Source organism: Palaemon carinicauda, chromosome 6, assembly GCF_036898095.1.
Source record: "Palaemon carinicauda isolate YSFRI2023 chromosome 6, ASM3689809v2, whole genome shotgun sequence".
NCBI lineage: Eukaryota > Metazoa > Arthropoda > Malacostraca > Decapoda > Palaemonidae > Palaemon > Palaemon carinicauda.
In genome coordinates, this window is record NC_090730.1 from 127,276,674 (window position 1) to 127,286,673 (window position 10,000).

General features: G+C 32.4%; 1 pseudogene; it reads right to left on the reverse strand.

Annotated features, from left to right (window-relative positions):
* LOC137643226 (DE-cadherin-like) overlaps positions 1–10,000 on the reverse strand; it is a 94,084-nt pseudogene that overhangs the window by 64,501 nt on the left and 19,583 nt on the right.

The window sequence follows — 10,000 nt, forward strand, 5'->3', positions numbered from 1 at the left end:
ATATATATATATATATATATATATATATATATATATATATACATATATATATATATATATATATATATATATATATATATATATATATATATATAATATATATATATATATATATATATATATAGCCAGACACTTGCTCATTATATGGGGGAGATGGGTTTGTCTATATAAGGAACTGATGTTCTGCTGATTTACTTAACTAGAAATGTGCTTTAAAAATATATATTCATTTAACATTCACTGAAAGTGAATCTTATAAGATGAGATATTATTTGTTAAAATAAAGGAATTTAACGTAATTGGAAACAGCGATTTACCATAGAAATTAGCCCACGCATTTCACTACTAATCGAGACATAATCGGCTAATTATGAATGTAGATTTGTTGTCGTTGCTATCAACTATATGAAAATTAAGACACCAGAAATAAAGATTGATTAAATCTGACATTAAATGCTACTAGTTTTATATGGAATTCATTCCAAAATTTATACAATTATGACTATGTGTCGAACCAAAATTACTTTAATAGCATGATTCAATAGTAGCGTTAAAAAGAAGACAATTCATAGGTGAATATGCTATGAAAGAAAAATCGCCAAAGAAAATAATATATAAAAGTTTCCATTCAATCTGAAAATGTTGATTGAAGAAAAAAATGTTACCGACCTAATAAGGAAATCATCTTAAATTCAAATCTATGATGGTAATTCAATTTAATATCTAATCATACAACCAAATTGATATATTATTCAAAAAGCTGAGTGAATATCGTCAATGTTGCACTGAAGTCTTTATATGCCAAAAGTAAACAAATACTTTTAAAAACTATAGGGAAATTATTAGACAGATAAAAATTAGAATTAATAGATATATTATAATTCCGTTTAGATCATTAACTATTATATTTAGATATTGTGAAACTGTGTTTAAGATAGAACACTACTGCTCGATTTCATAGCAATCCCATTATCGATGCATATCAGAAGAGCAAAAATGTTAGAAACTAAGAGTAAAAAAGTTGTAAATCTAAAAGTAACGACACACGCAAGTGATAACTGTTTTAAAACGAGGAACTATCGTTTTTCCATTATTGTAAAAATATTTTTCAACTTCCGTTTAAAATTTTGCACTTATTCAATTCGTAATATTATTCTTCTATTATCGTTTGGAATTAATCAAAATAATAAAAAACGACACCAGTTTCTGGAGTTTGATATAACTGAAGTTTTCAGTGGGGACATAAGACAGCGGAAAAAATCCTACAACATAGTTTCTCACGAACTAAAATAACAGCAGAGTCAATACAAATATTGCCTTTGGTGTAAGGTAGATGCTCGGGGAATTACGAGCTACTATTTTGAGCAAGAACCCATGTTGGCAATAAAGGTAACTTATTTTTTAACAGGTACACAGCGACAGTAAAAGGGTGATTGGTGACTAGACAGATATTTGGCTAAGGAAATTTTAAGTAATATCATCAATCTAGATAGTAAAACTACAAATTGTGATATTGTCACTCATCCAAAGAAACCACCTAGCACACATATTATTTATATATATATGTATATATATATATATATAATATATATATATATATATATATATATATATATATATATATGCACACACACACACACACCACACACACACATATATATATATATATATATATATATATATATATATATATAAATTATATGTATAAATATATATCTTTCCATCACACAATCTTGAAACAGAAGCGAAAATTCCATTGAACAGTGCTACTCACGTTTCGATCGTAGACAGGATGGTCGTAGTCCAACGCTTTGTTAACTAGAATATCACCCGTAGGTTCGTCGATTCGAAACTTCTGTTCCCCGTTGCCATCGACGATTTGGTATTCGAAAACATTCACTGGGAAGAGAGGGGAAGAGGATGCTATACACACCGTTGGTCTGGGATTGAGTATTGTCAATAGTTTCAAATACCATACTTTTTTTACTCAAGAAATACTGCATTTGATTAAATGTTTTGATTCATTTCATAAGATTTGGCTTTTGACTTTGTTGTTGTTTATGTGGTTGTTCACCGTGTTGACAGATGTGAGACGTGATATATGTGAAAATCAAAGGAGCTTAAATATGATTTTATTCATTTATTTGTGTCCAGCCAGAATGAATTATGAAAGAAATACACTCCTGCAAAGGTTACAAACATTTTAGAGAGAGAGAGAGAGAGAGAGAGAGAGAGAGAGAGAGAGAGAGAGGAGAGAGAGAGAGAGAGAGAGAGAGAGAGAAATTCTAAAAGTCAGCAGCCCCATTCAAATATGCTTAAACTGTTATTATTCATTATGACATCTGCAACAAATGGCAGAGAGCTGCTGTTTCATCAGCAGCGCCACAAATAACAAGTGGAGCAAAATGAGGAATGTCTCGGGGGTCTTCTTGAAATAGAAGCAAGAAAACAGCCGCTGCCGTAATTAAAAAGACACACGAATAACAGGAAATTACAGTTACCAAGAGAAGAGCGTTTAAAAGAATAGGAAGTTTATGGCTGTAATTAAAAACAAGCCGTTTTTGATGTATATAATGACAAAGAATTCAGTCACTGATAAAGTGTCTATCTATCGATAAGGCCGTTTTCAAAGCACTTCACACACAATGAGAAAATCGTATGTAAATCCAATTAAATCAGGTAAAAGGTATATGTAAAAGGTATATGTTTTATGCATAAGTTGAAGATAAAGATGAGAGAGGATATGAAGATTGTTCTGTACAGGTAAAACAGTGTTTTTTTTAAAGAGAGAGAGAGAGAGAGAGAGAGAGAGAGAGAGAGAGAGAGAGAGAGAGGAGAGAGAGGAGAGAGAGAGAGAGAAGAGAGAGAGAGAGAGAGAGTTTTAATGAAGATATGGCAAATATTACAGCATTTCGATAACTTTATAAAAAAAAGACCAATCGAAATAAACAAGTATTTTCAATAGCGTGGGCAACTGAGGTAAAAGGTAGCTGTAGTAAGACAAGAAGGTTCCCAAAACAGATACTAGAATACGTTGTAGATTTTTATGAATGACTCATTAGACTATACTGAATTAAGTTAAGCAAACAGTTCGTTTACCACTTAAAAATGTGTGATGCCATCGTTAATAAAAGTCACCTTGTCTGCAAAAGAGCGTTTATATTGTATTGCAATTCTTTTCCTTCACACTTGTCAAGCAATTGGTATTCCGCTAATAACAATGCTTTTTCCAGTTAATGATAGCATTTCATTACATGATCTATGATAGCTATTGTTCTTGTCATTGTCATCATTTATCGCAAGTCATAACTGTTGCTGTAATTCAGTAAATTAGATCAAACATTAGATAAAGGCAAAACTATCCATAGAAAGAAATGGTTTGAACGCGAAATATCAAATATAATTTTAGGATTTGTTTTGAATGCTTGGAGATATAAAATTTTATCGCTGAATGTTCTACGTCAACATAAAATATAAAGATTTATTTGAAATTGTATTCAAAGAGCTGAATCGACCTGAATCAACACTCGAAATCATTCATCATTTGTAATGAAATCTTATTTCACATTAATTTTGTCATTTCGATAATTTATGAAACGGGAAGCAAATAACGAACAGAACGTTAAAAAGTGGACAACATTGACTTTATTGACAAAGTGCAAGGAATACTCACACACCAATGAGAGAGAGAGAGAGAGAGAGAGAGAGAGGAGGAGAGAGAGAGAGAGAGAGGGACGAGAGAGAGAGAGAGAGAGAGAGAGAGAGCAATGGGTCAACAAATGGAAAATGAAAGAAACACGGAGAAAGAACGAAGGAAACGGGCATGGAATTAAACATCCTTACCAACATCTGAGTCATTGATGGCCAACTTGATTCCAGTGGACTTCCCCCACTTCTCGGTTCTCGGGCAATTCCACTTCGTAGATTCCATTCAAGTAATCAAACACTGGCGGGACGTCGTTCAAGTCTTGCACCGTGATCCAGTATATCGTCATTCGCTCGTGTGCTGGAAAATGAGAAAGAAAAATTAGAGCGACTGCTGAATGGCAAAAATGGTCGGGAACAGAGAGAGATTTGTTTCTGGTTGGCCAACAGCTTTTTGCTTTCTTGGCGACTAAGGAAACGTAGACTTGGATGTTAATTTACTTCCATCTGTAAGCGCATATGGCTGAATGAAAGTCAGAAATACGAACAGAATGAGTCTTTTTATTGTGGTGGACGAAAAGGAAAATTCCTTGCAGGGCTGAATAATACTGAATATTATTTTTTACATTATCATTTGCTGTGTTTTAATAGTATTTAATTAGGATTTTGAAGATTAAAAATCAGCCCTCACTTCACACACAAACTCACTTCACACAAACTCACGCACACACACAAACAACTATTGGAAATCGTATATCTCTCCAAAGCCTCTTCTCAGAATTTGACAGTTATTTAGACATTAAAGGTTATAAAAGAAAAAAAAAACTTTTGCATATTATATCATCTTACCAGGGACACCATCTGACACTTTTATGGGGATTTTGTACTGCTTGAATGCTTCTCTGTCTAGAGGCTCTGTCGTCCACAATTCCCCGTTCGTTTTGAGAGCAAATTTTTGTCTCACGTCCCCGGAAGCCATAGGGGTCGAACGAGTATCGAAGCTGAAAAAAATATAGAGAAATAATGTAAACATTTCATAAGAGAAAGAAAATCCGATATCACTGAGGTTTATAATAGAAAGAACACTTGCGTCAATTTCTATTTACTAATTAACCACTGCACATATGAAAAATGTGATAAATTTTAGAGACAAAATGTTCGAAAACTGACACTTTATTTCGTATTCAGGAATCCTATTAAATTAAACGAGTTGCATTCATTCAGATTTTTCTAGTCCCCACTAACTTGCTATCACCAAAAAGGGTTCAAAACATGCTCGTAAAACTTATTTTTGTCTTTGTACATAACCGGCGAGGATTTCTATTTATGGAAAAAAAGCTATGATTTTGCCTTTTCTCTACATAGAGAATCTAAAAATATTTTTTTTTTGTATTTTTTTTTTTTTTTTTTTTTTTGAACAATGAAAATTTGAAACTAGAATCTTGCCTTTCCTATTAATGTAGTATTTGAAACTTGGATCCTAGCTTTCCTGTTCGTGTAGAATTCAAAACTGACAAATATGCTTCTCTGTTTATGAAGAATTCTAACTTTTCTTTTCATGGTGAATTCTAAATTGGAATTATGCCTTTTAGGTTTCTGGAAAATTCTATATTATAATTCTACTTTTTTTCCTGTTTGTAAAGAATTTTGAACCATGATTTTAGCTTTTTCTGTTCATAGAGTATTAGAAACTGAGATTTCATTTTACAGTTCATGGAGAATTCGGAGCAAGGATTTTAACCGCCCTGTTCTTGAAAATCTTGAAACTATTCTGCAGAAAGTAATACATGATTTTTTTTAAAAATCATCTCCCGACAAAATCCAAGTCAAAATAGTGAAGCTTGTACAACTTGTATCACATAATACATTTGTACATAAAATGCTAGATTGGGGTAATTAACAGGCGAGTCAACATTCAGTGATTGTATGTATCATCTATTTATTAAAAGCATAAGCAAATTACTACTGTGCTTTTCATTAGGCTCTACTTTCCTTTTTTCATGCTACGAGCAATATTTGTTATGCAATCTAGGCAATTTACTGATTCTTCTTTAGTGTGAGGTCGTGTTTGAGTAGTAGCTTTCAGTTTAATATAGGTTACAATTGATTATAATAATATACTAAAATAATATGACTGATATGTCACTGTTTAAAAAGGCTCTCTCATGTCAGCGGGAAAATAACAAAACGAATAAATTTCAGATGTTTCCCATATGCATATCAGAACGAGAGAGAGAGAGAGAGAGAGAGAGAGAGAGAGAGAGAGAGAGAGAGAGAGAGAGAGATTCAGTGAATTGTAAATCAAGTATGTTTATTGCAACTACAATATTATTTGTATAACCGCTGTCAACATAAACCACTGAACCTACTTTAGCTATTGAAATGGCTTTGCTATGATTTGGGAGAATTTGAGCTATATTCCGAAGTGCTAGTGCTGGGAAAGCTATTCAGTTCAGAGCTTTTGCGATAAGCCATATCTGTGATACAATAGTGATATGAACTCATAAAACGACGTGATAATAAAAAACAGCTACAAGACCATAAGAGAAAATCTGGTATGCCACTTGTTTCATCGTTGTATAAAGGTAATCCACTTCGGAGGGCGTTTATCTTTTTTTTAAATTCCGTGTTCCCAAAATATATAGAAAATAATCGATAGTTTTGATCAATAAAAAAGAGGCCGGTTGAAAATAAAAGAATGCAATGACCAGGTTCATATATCATTCATACATTATGTTTTGTGTCAACATACTTTTTTCTAAATCCAATATTTAATAAAAAGGTTTAACGTTTTATACAGGAACCATGCTACAAAAAGAGTTGCACACAAACTGTTAATATTGCATGGAAATAACAAGAATACATAGTAAACCTATAAATATTACACTTCAGGTCTACTGAACCAACTAGTTAATAATTCGATGTCTAACGAGAACGTTTTCACGGTAATGCCATAAAAGAAAGAAGAAAGCGAAAGACTTTTTCATAAGCAAATTTTCGTCTGTTTCTGAGTTTATTTATTTGTTTGTTTGTTTGTGAGCAACTTTAGACAAAAACAGCTGTACCAATTTTGACCAAACTTTAGTCATGTTGGGTATCACCTGAGGATGAATCTGGAACATTTTGCATAAAGTACATCAAAGTATAAGTACGCAGCAATACTTTGAAAATAATCGCAATGTTAAGTAAATGGCTAATATATATTTTTTTCAGGATTAGGTTGTTTGTGATACATTAGATGTTCAAGAAAATCCATCAAAGTACAAGTACGCAGTGGAGTTAAAAGTTTTAACTGCTTGGGGTGACGAAGGCATGCTCTCTATTGAGTGCTCCTCGATTTTTCATTCTTTTGTTTCTGTTCGGCCGAGAGCCTTCAAACAAAAATTATGAATATTACTGAAATATTTATAATAGGAAAAATGATTCTTGACCATTAGTAAATTATAAGAAACTTAGTAATACTTCAATACTAGTAAGAGGTAACTAGCACTGATCTTTTCTGGACATTCTAGTTAAAAACATTATTTAGGTTTCAAATAAGGGTAGCTTTTGGTCAAATTTTGATGTCGTGTAGGAGTTCCAATCTCGCCTGGAATTTAGAGTTATATAAAGAAAATAAATCAAATACTGCTGCATTTATGTTTTATTTTCCTTCTGTTTTAAATAAAAGAGCGCAATTACATTATTTTCTTTTCTGTGATACTGTAACCTATGCTTATTTGTATGGCGTTTCACCAGGCCCGTTTGTCTTAATTAATTTTCAATTAGTAATTATGTTCAGATATGGGGACTGGCTTCCGTGTAATATTCATCTGTATAAACGTTTATGCTTGATTAGGAAGAACGTGAACGTTTTGTCACACACACACATACACACACACAAACCACACACACACACACACACACACACACATATATATATATATATATATATATATAATATATATATAATATATATATATGTATATATATATATTTAAATATATATATATATATATATATATATATATATATATATATATATATTTATATATATATATATATATATATATATATATATATATATATATATATATATATATATATATATATATATATATATGTATATATATATAATGTATATATAACTATGGTCTTGTCATGTACAGTATGGACTTTATTCTTCGATGATCAGAATGCCTATTAAGAGACAAACCGTTTGTTAAATTGTTTAATATATATATATATATATATATATATATATATATATAATATATATATATATATATATATATATATATATATATATATATATGTGTGTGTGTGTGTGTGTGTGTGTATGTATATATACTGTACATTATATATACATATACATAAATATATATATATATATATATATATATATATATATATATATATATATATATATATATATATATATATATACATACATATATATATGTATATATATATATATATATATATATATATATATATATATATATATATATATATATATATATATATATATATATATATATATATGTATATATATACATATATATATATATATATATATATATATATATATATATATATATATATATATATATATATGTATATATATATATATATATATATATATATATATATATATATATATAAATATACATATATATATAAATAAATTTCTACCTCATACTTGGGATCGAACGCTAGCCCCTTCTAATGAAAGGCCAGGTCGAAACCAACCATGTCACGAGAGGCCATTAAAAGAAATCGGAACCTGACGCTACCTAGCTGTCCGAGGATTTACCTGGCGAGACATCAGTCTCTTACCAGCGAGTTTTACCCGATTTCCCGGCCCACCACGTGACACAATTGGTAGTAATTCATTCGAATTACCCCTAATGAGTCAATATGGATAAATATTTACACTACACCGTGTTCAAATAGAAATAAATTTCTACCTCATACTTGGGATCGAACGCTAGCCCCTTCTAATGAAAGGCCAGGTCGAAACCAACCATGCCACGAGAGGGCCATTAAAAGAAATCGTAACCTGACGCTACCTTGCTGTCCGAGGATTTACCAGGCGAGACATAAGTCTCTTACCAGCGAGTTTTACCCGATTTCCCGGCCCCACCACGTGACACAATTGGTAGTAATTCATTCAAATTACCCCTAATGAGTCAATATGGATAAATATCAACACAAAATCGTGTTCAAATAGAAATAAATTTGAACCTCATACTTGGGATCGAACGCTAGCCCCTTCTAATGAAAGGCCAGGTCGAAACCAACCATGCCACGAGAGGCCATTAAAAGAAATCGGAACTGACGCTACCTAGCTGACCAAGGATTTACCTGGTGAGACATCAGTCTCTTACCAGCGAGTTTTACCCGATTTCCCGGCCCACCACGTGACACAATTGGTAGTAATTCATTCAAATTACCCCTAATGAGTCAATATGGATAAATATCCACACAACATCGTGTTGAAATAGAAATAAATTTCTACCTCATACTTGGGATCGAACGCTAGCCCCTTCTAATGAAAGTCCAGGTTGAAACCAACCATGCCACGAGAGGCCATTAAAAGAAATCAGAACCTGACGCTACCCAGCTGTCCGAGGATTTACCTGGCGAGACATCAGTCTCTTACCAGCGAGTTTTACCCGATTTCCCGGCCCACCACGTGACACAATTGGTAGTAATTCATTGAAATTACCCCTAATGAGTCAATATGGATAAATATCAACACAACATCGTGTTCAAATAGAAATAAATTTCTACCTCATACTTGGGATCGAACGCTAGCCCCTTCTAATGAAAGGCCAGGTCGAAACCAACCATGCCACGAGAGGCCATTAAAAGAAATCAGAACCTGACGCTACCTAGCTGTCCGAGGATTTACCTGTGAGACATCAGTCTCTTACCAAACGAGCTTTACCCGATTTCCCGGCCCACAACGTGAACACAATTGGTAGTAATTCATTCAAATTACCCCTAATGAGTCAATATGGATAAATATCAACACAACATCGTGTTCAAATAGAAATAAATTTCTACCTCATACTTGGGATCGAACGCTAGCCCCTTCTAATGAAAGGCCAGGTCGAAACCAACCATGCCACGAGAGGCCATTAAAAGAAATCGGAACCTGACGCTACCTAGCTATCCGAAGATTTACCTGGCGAGACATAAGTCTCTTACCAGCGAGTTTTTACCCGATTTCCCGGCCCACCACGTGACACAATTGATAGTAATTCATTGAAATTACCCCTAATGAGTCAATATGGATATAATATCAACACAACATCGTGTTCAAATAGAAATAATTTTCTACCTCATACTTGGGATCGAACGCTAGCCC